Source organism: Somniosus microcephalus, chromosome 2 (genome assembly GCF_052327205.1).
Source record: "Somniosus microcephalus isolate GS21.2 chromosome 2, FLI_Smic_1.0, whole genome shotgun sequence".
NCBI lineage: Eukaryota > Metazoa > Chordata > Chondrichthyes > Squaliformes > Somniosidae > Somniosus > Somniosus microcephalus.
The window spans coordinates 132,288,785-132,301,876 of record NC_140988.1 but is presented as its reverse complement, the minus strand read 5'-3'; positions in this window follow the sequence as shown (position 1 = coordinate 132,301,876).

The following is a 13,092-nucleotide window of genomic DNA, read 5'->3' as shown; positions in this document are numbered from 1 at the left end:
TGGCGCAGGATGTAGGCATCGTGGCTGCTGCCTGGAAAGCGGGCATTGACAGCTAGTATGAGCTGCCTGTGGTCACACACCAACTGGACGTTGAGCGAATGGTAGCCCTTCCGGTTGCGGTAATCCTCGGCATTCTGTAGAGGTACCCGCAAAGCCACATGCGTGCAGTCAATGGCGCCCTGGACCATGGGGAAGCCCGCTATTCTTGCAAATCCCATTGCATGCTCTTGCTGCTTGTCCAGGGTCACGGGGAAGGAGATGTACTGACGTCTCCTTCTGAAGAGGGCATTCATCACCTGGCAGATGCAGCAATATACCGTGAACTGGGAGATATTGGCAATGTCCCCAGTAGCAGATTGGAAGGAGCCGGTGGCATAGAAGTTGAGAGCCACCGTCACCTTCACTGCCACCGACAGAGATGTCCTGCTCCTCAGCTGTGGCTGCAGATCTCTCTGAAGCAGGTGGCAGATCTCTGTGACCACCTCCCTTCTGAATCGCAGCCTCCGAACACACTGCTCCTCAGACATGTTCAGATATGAGAACTGCTGGCGGTATACCCTGGGTGGGTAAGGCCTCCTGTGCCGACGCCTGTTAGCCCTTCTCCATCTGGCCATGACTGGCACTCTCTCTCGGCGTCTCTGAGCCCTTTGAATGCAATGCAGAAAGCCAACGTTTCCACCCATTGCAGCCCCCATTATATGTGGTGACTCAAGGCTATGGCACTGAAAGTAAAATCCAATTGCAAAACTCTGGCCTGAAGCCAGAAGTACCTGTGCGAGCGCTGAGTCAAAGCAGAAAGCTCTCTCCCTTTGTCTCTCTCCAAATATCTCTCTCTCACACAGAAAGATTGGAACAAAATGGCTGCCACAAAGAATGGAGGAAGAGTCCCCTTTAAATAGCGCCCCCCCCGCGCCCCGCAGCGACTGGGAACCGTTCCACTCAACCAGTCGCTGGGGGCGCCAGGCGCACTGAAAGGGGGCGCCACTGAAGTTCCGGTTCAGGGCGCATCAAGGGCATTGCACCATGAAATGACGTCAGGATCTGCGCGCGCAGCTGAGCGGGCGCTACGGTTTTGTGCCACCGCTAAATCTTGAGTGAAGTTCACGAGTGGCGCAGATCGCGCCGCGCCCGGGCGCTAGCCGCTTTGCGCCCCACTTCTCCTCCTCCTAAGGCGCTAGCGGCTGGCGGTAACAACTGAATTTCTCGGCCTTTGCTTCAGAATGAAGTAAAAAAAGGATATTCCTTTACTTATAAAGCATTAAACAGAATGATTCATTGTTTCTTTTTCTCATAAGAAACTGTGGGGCGCCCAGCTATAATGTATTAAATATTAAACAATTAGTGTGACAATCACTGCACATCAATCTTTTTTTCCCCCACAGACTACATATGTAAGTGATATGTGGGGATAGGGGGAAAAATCACATTATTTTTTTTAAACTATTTTATTGATTAAATAAATTATTTAACAAAGGGAAATATAGTTGAAATAAGATGGAAAATGTATTATTGATTTATTATTATATTCATAAGGTCATGTTAGCCCTTATAGTATTAATAATATATATTGCCATGTTCTACAGGCTTGTTATTTGCATTACAAGTTAATTTTCCTGGCCCAACAAGTAATTATAATTATTTTAATAAACAACAATACAGTAGCATTTAGTGACAGGGTACATATATACTAAGCTAATGCTGAAACAGTAACCATACCATTGAGGTTATTATTCAGCCCTTATGATTTTCATAAAATTGTTTTGGTTTCCTTGTACTATAGCAATTACAGTAAGTATTTAATTTGAAATCAGTTGTTTCCCTTTTTCCCATGCAGTATTGAAAATCCTGCACTAAACAATAAGGCCAATTGGTCTTTTCCCAAAAAACGGTTTTGGGCCTTTTTGAAGGCCGCAGTGAAGTTTGCAGTTGGAGTGAGTTCTTTTGAGGCCTACGGAGGATAGGCTTGCAAACTCTGCTTGGAAGTACTCCTGGAGGTGTCATCACATGACCTCCTGCCTCCAACTGCCCCATCCACACGTTCCCGCCATTGATTGCCGAAAACGTCCATCCTTGCGGTGCATCGCTTTCCCACGCCTACTGAAAGCGAAGGAACACTTCATTACACAATCAAATAATTCTTGACTGTCAGTCAAACAGCCCTTTTCCCATGTCCAATATTTTTATAACTAATAACAGTAGCATACAATGAAAATGAAAACAGCATTTTTTTTATACTCCTGATGGCCTGGATGATCTGAGGCCTATGACTGTGTACGCGGTGCGTACGTGTCGGTAAGTGCCTCGCAAGCTCCGAGTTTATGCATGGGCTGCACATGCGTGAAAACCCAAAACTGGCGATCTGTCAAGAATCTGGCGGAGAGTTGGGCTATTTGCCCAATTGTTGCCCAGCAAATGTCCATGAAACTCTTACGCCTGGTAAAAGCAGGCATATGGCCTTCTTTTACCAGCGTAAGGATGAAAATAAATATTAAAATAACATTTTAAAAATCATTTTAACATTCAAAAATCTGTAAAATAAGTTTGTGTTATTTTTGGCCCCTTAAAAAATGTTTACATTTATTTTTCAAAAAATTAAATTTTTGTTTTAAATGTTTAATGAAACTGTATTTTAATTAATTTTAAACATGTAATGATTTTTTTTAATTTCAAGGTACATGTGTTTTTGGGTGATTCCTATTAAGCTTATGGGGAATCTGTAGTGTATGTACCTTTAAGAGAGAACTACTTTTACAGCTCCTGTATACTGTAGTACCGGCAGTGACCACACCTGTATATAAGCCTTGAGCTTGCCTCTGTACCCCAGTCTTGAGACTACCCTACTCCAGTAAATACCTGTTGATTGTTAAGTTACAGCATCCGTGTGGTTATTGAAAAACATCATACTCTCAGAATCACGGATCTAACAGTGGCGGCGAGTGTCGATTCGAATCTACCTGCAACTCTGCATTTCCATTCGAGGATTCACTCCGGAGGGCGGTGGAAGAAAGTCGAGGCCAGAAGCACGGGCGTCGACCACGAGCAACCGCCCAGTCATCTGGCAGAGAGTGAACATCGCAGGGGAGGCTGTGGAGAGCCGGGCTTGGTTCCCCAGCCACGATGATCAGCAACAGACTGACGACAGGTACAGCGCAGACCCATCCCAGACAGCGGCGGGTGGAGCCGACCGACGGTGGAGAAAAAGCCGAGAAGCGTCGACGAGGTAAGATAGAGGGTGAAGCGCACAGGGCGCAGCCGGGGGTTGAAAACCGAGTGGCGTCGAGGAAAAACAAAATGGAGAGAGAGAGGGTAAAGCAGCAGCCGGGTTCAGGATCGAGCGGCGGAAACGGGAAAGGCACACAGAAAGAAAAAAAAAAAAATGCGCAGAGCACAGCCAGGGCTCAAGGGCTGAACAGTGTCCATGGGGAGAAGAAGGGAGAGCACGGGAGACGCCACTGAGCCGCGGAGAAGAAGGAAGAGCACGGGAGAAGCCATTTTTAGAAGCCGCAGCGGAGAAGAAGGGCGAGCGCGGGGAGGAAGGAAAGCGTGGGAGACGCCATTTTGTGCCAGTGGAGAAGAAGGGGAAGCGCGGGAGACGCCATTTTTGACAGTTAAATCACACCCAGGGATGCAGAAGAGTGGCAGTATCTCTACGTTCGACAATGAAGTCGAAGATTGGGCGACATATGTGGAACGTATTGAGGTGTACTGCAGGGCGAATGAAGTGCCAGATGCTAGGAAAGCACTGGTTTTATTAAATTCCATGGGTGCAAAAACTTATGGGTGACTGCAAAACCTAATAACCACAGAAAAGCCTGTGAACAATAATTTCGAAAGCATAGTAGAAATCCTACAGGACCACTTAAACCCCACACCGCTGCTGATAGCAGAACGATTTAAGTTCCATAAAAGGAACCAACACAAAGATGAAAGCAATGCTGAGTACCTAAAGCTATCGAAACACTGCCAGTTTGGAGCAGGACTAGCAGATATGTTAAGGGATAAGTTTGTGTGTGGGCTGCAAAGTGAAGGAACCCAGAAACGGCTTCTATCAGAAAAGGCTCTTATGCTGGACAAGGCTTTCAGTATGGCAGTATCACACGAAGCAGCCGCAAGGGGCGCTGCAGAGATACAACGGAGACTGCAAGAATATGGCACCAATGAAATGACCTATGGAACAGGGAAGTGCTATCGCTGCGGCAGAACAACACATGACCAGAAGGATTGTTGGTTCAAGGACCAAGTGCGCAGACAGTGTGGAAAAGCAGGACACATAGCAAGAGTCTGCAGGTCTGGGAAGAAAACCAACAGTAAGAAATCTCCACAGGAGAAGTACAAAAAGGTACACCAGGTGATGGACAGTAGTTCAGACGAACAGAAAGTGACACAGACTCCGGAAGCAAGGAGCTGGGTTGTCTGAAACTACATAAGGTAACCAAAATGGAGGATCACCAGACTATCTGGGTTTCACTCAAGATAGACGGAGTCCAAGTGAAAATGGAATTGGACACAGGATCAGCCCTAACAGTCATAAACCAAAGGGACTAAAGCGGCTATTTTCACATATACCCTTGAAAGTTACAGAGATTGTCTTGAAGTCGTACACGGGACAAAAAGTCTACCCCAAAGGAAAAATAAGGGTGAAAGTGATATATAAAGGCCAGGAAATGCCTAAAATGGATATATATGTATTGCCAGATGGAGGACCACCACTGCTAGGACATGAATGGATCCGGAAGATACACTTAGATTGGCATTCCATACAGGCACTGAAGGTTGAGGCCAAAAAGGATGACGGCGTCACACCTGGACAACTGTCAAAAATGCTAACTGACGCAAAAGGAGTGTTCCAGGAGGGGCTTGGAACACTAAAAGGCATAACAGCAATGATTAAAATAGAGGAAAATGCAAGGCCAAAATTTCTTAAGGCCAGACCAGTGCCTTATGCGATCAGACCAGCTGTCGAAGCAGAGCTGGAAGGGTTGGAACGTTCAGGAGTACTGTCCAAAGTAGACTGGAGCGAGTGGGCTACACCCATCGTTCCTGTAGTGAAGAGGTCGTTGAGTAATACGCCTGGGGAACGAAAGAAGGTCCGCATCTGTGGGGATTTTAAGGTGACAGTGAACCCAGTCCTTCACACGGTACAATATCCACTTCCACGAATTGAGGATATTTTCGCCTCGCTATCTGGAGGTAAACGCTTCACCAAAATTGATCTAGCCCAGGCGTACTTGCAAATGGAGGTAGAAGAAGCCTCGAAACAATACCTTACGATTAACACTCATAAAGGTCTTTATCAATACAATCGGCTGGTGTTCGGGGTAGCATCGGCTCCGGCTATTTGGCAAAGGGCGATGGATCAAGTCCTGCAAGGGATTCCAGGGACCCAGTGTTATTTGGACGACATCCTGGTCACGGGCAAAAATGATAGTGATCACCTCGCCAACTTGGAGAATGTGCTCACCAGATTAAAGGAATATGGGCTACGAGCTAATCGCCACATGTGCGAGTTTTTCCAGAAGCAGATCTCGTATTGTGGCCACGTCATCGATGAGGAGGGGTTACATAAGTCCCCTGAAAAGATTGAGGCAGTAGTCAAGGCTCCAGCACCGGAAAATGTTTCACAACTGAGGTCATTCCTCGGGCTGGTAAACTACTACCATAAGTTCTTACCAAATTTGTCCACGGTATTACACCCACTGAACACCCTACTGCAAACAGGGGTACCATGGAAGTGGAATGATGAACATAGACGAGCTTTCCAGAAGTGTAAAGAATTGATCACATCAAAAGAGGTGTTGGCCCATTTCAACCCAGCACTACCAATTCGTTTGGCATGTGCTGCATCACCCTATGGTATTGGAGCGGTGCTGTCGCACAAATTCCCAGACGGGTTGGAGAGGCCAGTAGCATTTGCGTCTCGGTCACTAACCTCAGCTGAGCGCAACTATGCCCAGATTGACAGGGAGGCCCTCAGCCTAGTATTGGGAGTAAAAAAAGTCAACCACTATCTGCATGGGCAGAAATTCACCTTGCTGACTGACCACCAACCACTTGTCTCTATCTTTTATCCTAAGAAGGGTGTTCCAGTGATGACGGCACAACGGTTGCAAAGATGGTCCCTGTTTCTAGGGGCGAATCAATATGAAATAGAACATAAAGGCACGAAACAGCATGGAAACGCTGATGGGCTATCGCGCCTCCCACTGCCTACTGTGGAGGAAGCACCAGCAGTGGACCCTATCGAGATATTTTATTCGTCAATGATTGAACGATTGCCAGTAACGAACGCGGATATAGAGAAGGAGACCCACAATGATCCGACGCTGTCTCGGGTATATGATTTGACGGTGAAGGGATGGCCAACTCATGGCGACTCACTGTTGCCAGCATTCTCATCCAGAAGAGAACAGCTGTCAGTATGCCAGGGAACAGTGATGTGTGTATCCAGAGTGGTGATTCCACCCAAGTTAAGGGAGAGAGTGCTAAATGAGCAACATGAAGGTCATCTGGGGGGAGTGAAAATGAAAAGCCTTGCTAGGGCTTATGTGTGGTGGCCGGGAATCGATCAACAAATCGAAGACCTAACCAAGAGCTGCTCAGGATGCCAGAAGGTCCAAAATGCACCACCACATGCCCCTCTACACCCATGAGAGTGGCCCTCCTCTCCAAGGGAATGGGTGCATATTGATTTTGCGGTCCATTCATGGACTCAATGTTCCTAATAGCAGTGGATGCTCATTCAAAGTGGCCTGAGGTGATAAAAATGTCCTCAACCACTACAGAGAAAACGATTGCAGTCCTACAGACCATATTTGCCAGAAACGGCTTGCCAGAGCAGATTTGCTCTGATAATGGGCCACAGTTTGTGTCCGAAGATTTTCGAAAATTTCTGAGAAGGAATGGGGTAAGGCATTACACATCCGTCCCGTATCATCCAGCCACAAATGGATTGGCTGAGAGGTTCGTACAAACCTTTAAGAAGGCGATAAAGGTCATGTGCGACGATGAAATTCCACTACAGCATAAGGTGGACAATTTCTTATTAGCCTACCGAAACACGACACTTGCAGTTACCAACCAGACCCCGGCCACGATGTTCTTTAACCGAAGGTTGCGATCTCGTCTGGACTTGCTTAGACCAAATGTGCGAAGAAATGTTGAAGATAAACAATTCCAGCACATCAATGAGAAGCCGACAAGGAACTTCAATATAGGACAACCGGTCTTGGCCCGTGACTACCGAACAGAGAAATGGCAATCCGGAACGACATGCACACGGCAGGGGCCATTAATGTACACATGGATGTTGGGGAGAACATTGTGAGATGCCACGTTGATCAGATCTTAGCGTCACAGGAACGAGTCAACCCCATGTCTTGCGTACCTGGGGATGAACCCGACATACCGGTAGCATCTACCTCCGAACCAGTAGCAGTGGAACCCGATGAACTAACTGATGAAAAGGGGCCAGAATCGCCTCCGCACCAAGAACAAGAACCTCAGGAAAGGCGCTATCCCGAAAGGATCAGGAAGCCGCCCCAAAGATTGAATCTATAAATGGACTATTGTTGTTTAATGTACATGTTAAAGTGTTAATTGTTATTTGAATATTATGGGTACTACTAATCTAAAAAGGGAGGAATTGTAGTGTATGTACCTTTAAGAGAGAACTACTTTTACAGCTCCTGTATACTGTAGTACCTGTATATAAGCCTTGAGCATCCCTCTGTACCCCAGTCTTGAGACTACCCTACTCCAGTAAATACCTGTTGATTGTTAAGTTACAGCATCCGTGTGGTTATTGAAAAACATCATACTCTCAGAATCACGGATCTAACACCAACAACAACACCACAAAACCTCTCCGCAATCAGTTGATGGTGTACAGGATACAGGGCATCAGCACCCGACCACATTGCTGCCCAGGAGGCCAGGAATGGCCTAACCATGGCCAGATTTACTTCACTTGATGCTGTACACCCTGGCTACCACATGATGCACCAGGTTGGGTCCACCCCACAGCAACACCTGTAGATAAAGGCCGTCAAAATGTTTACCCAGACAAAGGGAAACAGCTTCAAATTCAAAGGGGAACATCAAGACCCATTAAAGACAATACAAGGTCATTCCAGACCAGAGATGGCAGTTACCGGCCATCCCGAAAGTACTTTAAACACAATGACTACCCCTCTGTGCTACAAGCCCGCCAAAATTTAAACAAAGACTAACCTTGATATGGCGGGAGATAAGGGCCTCGATGAGAAGTATAATTGGAGACCTGGGGTAGCTATCAAAAGGTTCGAGTTGAGACGATCGAGGAGAGGATCGGGTTCAGATGATTGAGAATCGAGTTCGAATTCGAAGTTGGAGAGAAAGGTTCGAGTTGAGACGATCGGAAGAGGATCGAGTTGGATGTTTGAGTTCGGAGAGAAGTTCAAGAGAGAGGTTCGAGAGGGAAGATCGAATCAGTGCCCAGACCCGGGGTAGCTATCGGGAGATCATCGACAAAGCCCGGGCCATTTGACGAGACGAAAAGATGGCGACCCTCCAAGAGGAAACCTATATGAAAATGGTCAAACAGTTGGTCTCTCTCCACGCCGACGTCCAGGCCTGCTAACATCCAGCCTGTCCGTGCCCATCACCTTGAGGGAGAAAAGAGTGTGTCGCAGCCCGCTGCGTTCCGCTGACCACGTGGAGACAGGATGCCTGAGAGCACCAAAACGCAGACTTCAAAACCTCTATTTTCTAACTGGGACTGGTGAGCATGTTTCTGGCCCCTCATAATCTAATCTAGCTAGGTTTAGGGGGTGGGCATTTTAGGGGATAATTAACAATGAGTTGTTGTCCCTCGATGTTCCGTGTGTTTCCCTATTTCATGGCGAACCTTGTAAAGTAAATATGCCTGTGGATATATTGGTTAGTACTGTATTATGATTTTGTTTTTCCCTCCCATGTACCTTATTTTGGCTTACATTCAATTTTTCCTTTATGCAATAAAATTTCACTTTGTTTCATTAAAATCGTCTACAGAGTATTCTCTGCATTGTAGTTCCTGCCTCAAAGTCCAGTGTACAGAACCTATGGGGTGAGTGGGTCGAACCACTCGATAAATTACTGTGCGAAAGAGAGAGGTCTCACCAGAGAGAGAGACCTAGCAAGAGAAAAACCCCTTACAGAAAATGGCGACCGCGGCAGGACATTGGCAGCAGGATTGCAATGTATTAGACCCAGGTTTAAATGGACGAAATGTTATGGATGAGAGAATAGCGGATTATGTTTTTGGTAAGGTAAATCTCACTAAGCAGTGGATTTCCGATCTCTTACTGGATGGGCGTCCAGTAGATGCAGCCGTCGGGTGGACAGAGAGTAAAGAACATAAAAAGTCAGTAGAGAAGGCAGTGTGGCTGATGTGCTACAAAAGAGAAGTCCAGATTTTGGACAGAGTCGTTGCAGCGCAGGCAGCCAAGATCAAAACCCAGGCATCAGAAATAGAGGAAAAGGCCATGGGTGGGGAAAAGCTGATCGCAACGCTTCACGCGCTGAATCAGGAACGCCAAACTGTAGCCAGCCAACATCAGGCTAAAGTAGAGTACCTGGAATGCCAGGGTACTGAGCCAAAGATTCATGAAGCGAGAGTACAGGAGAAAAGCGCCCGCCTCGCACAAAAGCTAAGAGCGCAGGAGGAGAAAGTAGTGGAGGTTAAGGCAGCTTACAGGCGGGCCATCGAGCAGGGGTTTGAAAGCGCAGACCACGGCCCCTGCCAGAAGGCGGTAGAAGACCTAAGAATGGCCCTGGCTAAGGCAAAAGGCATGGTATGCCTCGTAAGCCCAAAGGCAAGTCACATAGACTTCCTGAAGGAATCCAAAAAACCGATTCCACGTGAAGTAGTTGTGGCACCAGCCACTGAACCCTCAGCACCGCCGAGCTATAGTGAGGTTTGGCCCAAAGGGGGTGTGGTAGAAGAGGAGGAAGCCGAGGTAGAACAGGAGGAAGAACAACCCCCGGTAGTGAAGCCGGAGCCGGCACCAATGTGTCCTGCTCGGCACCAGAGATACGGAACCGCCACCGCAAATGGCGATGACGGACCCTTCCAGAACCATCTCATACTGCCCCACAGTGCCCAACAAATCAGAGCGATGGTGAGCCACCTCCCAAAACTCTCCGAGAAGGGAGATCCCTCAGTCCATTTCAGGGAGATAGAGCAGACAGCCGCCATCAATGACTGCGATGGCCCAGAACAGGCTAAGATGTTGCTATTCTCCCTGGATAGCACAATCCTTCAGTGCCTCTCAGACGGGAGTAAGAGGGGGCAGAGAGGGTATGAGGAACTCCGGGACGAGGTCCTGGAGGTTATGGGAGTGGACGACGGCAACCCGTTCCTCCGTGTGGAAGGGACTATGCAGCTAACTGGAGAGCCCCCACGGGTTTTCGCAGAAAGGCTGTGGCCAGTGTATCGGCGCAGCTGTCCAGGCATGCCTGAACGGGCCGCAATGAACAATGGTGCAGGGACTGTAAAAATCTGTGGAAGGATAATAAGGGAAAATCTCCTGCAGCCCAAGCCCAAGCCCAGACCGCCGCCCCAGCACGAGTCCAGGTCCAAGCCGCAGCCCCTGTCCCAGGAAAAGGAGCCGGTGCAGCTATAGATCCCGTTGCGATAGAATCAATTTTAGAGACAATGCGGTCTCTTATGATCACACAGGGGAAGATAGCAGTCACCAGCGGTCCTGTCATTCCCGCAGCCCCGACCGCTTCGCCCCAATGACTGGAGCCCATGCAGGCCGTTTACCTGTGTTCATTGCGATATGATTTATGGAGGCGACCCCTTGTGGAGATGGAGGTAGAGAAGGTAAAAGGGACCTATCTGTTGGATACGGGGGCATCGTGCACTGTGATCCACACGGCTAACCCTACCACCTCACCTCTGTCCACCGGGGTTCCATATATTCTGTCGGGCTTCACGGGCAAAGAACAGGCTGGCGCATTCTCCATCCCCCTCTCCATTCATTTAGGGCCACTCCGCACCACGTGGAAGTGTGTACTGATGAAGTGGGAGGTGAAGGTTGGAAAAGGGATGCTTGGGTCCGATTTCTTAGTAGAACACGGGATCCTCGTGGATCTTAGAAATCACTGTCTCTGGGGAGCGAGTACAGGTAAGAAAGGCAGAAAGGGTTCCAAGGTAAACCCAAAGAAGGCACGGATCGGCCAGCAGGAAGTAAAATTCCTGGGTCTGACCATCCACGCTGGAGAGAGAGCCATAGACAAGGCTAGACGGGAATCGGTGCAAGACCCACCGGTCCCCACCACCTACACAGTGAAGTTGCCCCAGCGCAATAAATGGTTTCACGTAAACCAGTGCAAACTATTTAAGCCGGGTGCAAAAGAGCCAACAACTGAAGCCAGGTCTGAGGGTAAAAATCCTCAGCCTGAGGCGTGCAATCAGTCACAGACCACACAGGCTGGCACCGCAGCCTGCTTGAGGGGAGGAGCTATCCCACCCACATGGGAGGTTTCCTCATTGGCCTGGGACTCGGATGGGGAAGAGCCCGAATACCAAGGCCCTCCCCCTGACCCGAGCACAGTTAGGGGGGAGCCCGAACAGCTAGGCCCCGCCCCGATACGATTCTGGAGGAGGTGGAGTTGGAGGACGGAGGTCCCGCCCTCGGCTCAAGCTTAGGGGAGGTAGAACTTGGGGGCGGAGATTCTCCGCCTGTAGGGACAGGTAGGGAGGAGTCGTCTGCCACAGACCCAAATCCCAAAGGGGCGGAGTCTGAGGGAAGGGAGCCGAAGCCGACAGTCGTGGAGAAGCCACGGGCTGTGAGGGCTAAAGTCCCAACCAAAGGTCCACTCGCAAAGGGAGCCTTGCCCGAAGTACCCCCTCGCAGGTCGTCTCGGACGCCTCAGCCAATTAAGCTCTGGCCCGATTCCCCCTACTTCAGCAGACACCGACTTGGGAAATCCCTAGAAAGACGCAGTCCCCAATTGGCAGCAAAAGGCTGCGGGGGACTCAAGCTACAGGTCAGTGCGGCCCCGCCACAGGGAGCGGTGAGCTGCAGTCCGAACAGGGATTAGGCAGGCTGCCCGGGGACGGGCGGCGCTGTACATAAGTTTAGTTAAGTTTAAGTTTGGTTAAGTATAAGGTGTGTAAATTTTTAAGGTGATGGGTGTTATAAAAAATAGTTTGAGAATCTGCCCAGCATGTGTGTTTGTTTTGGATCGAGGTCGAAAGACCCGATCATGCCCTCACCTAGGCCAGAATCTCTCGGGAGCCTGGCTGTATTGTTTAATCTGTTGCAGGAACCAAAGGTACCATGGAGAGGATTCTCATCGTGTTCGCAGTGATCGGGTGTAGCTTGGCCTATCGGGGCTACACCAAGGACTCCATCGTGTATGGATGCTCCGGGGACACAGCCCCCATTGCGACTGATGGGACAGGTGAACGGGACGTTGAGGAAACAGCCACCTACTTCCACGAAGGGAGGTGGCCAGGATGGCTGGGGTCGAACTCTACGGAATACTCCAGCCAGTCCGGGTTTGCATACGGAGAGACTTCTCTAATGTGTCCCAGGGTGAGGATCATCGCGCCCAGAGTCAGCGTAACCGTCGGGAGGAAGATTTGTTTAGTATGCAACGGACATGTTCCTTTGGACAGATGGTGGTGGCTTCGGAAGCTGAGGAAGACCATGAAAAACTCCACGGTCGAGTGGGAGCGACTGGGTAACAATACCCATCGGACTATTACGGGGACTCATGGGGGATTGAGTGTCTGTTGGGACAAATGGTGGGAACCAGATGAGGGGATTTACATCTGCATGTGGGGTTCAGAACGCGTCTGCCCCACAGGCATCTCCATCTTTTTCCAGAGACAGTGGCAGGATGCTGGGAAAGGGATGAGGTGGGACATCAGCATGCGGGCGTGCGGCGTCCCATACTCTCCGATCCCGGTGAATGCCACTGAGCTCATCACCTGCTCCCGCAAGCCCCTGCCCACGATTCCGGTAGCCAAAGCCCGCAAGGAAGGGTGCCCCGCCACTACCAAGAGACCCGGGAACGGACTGGTATTGGTACCCACAGGTCAGGTGCTGTACCAAGGGG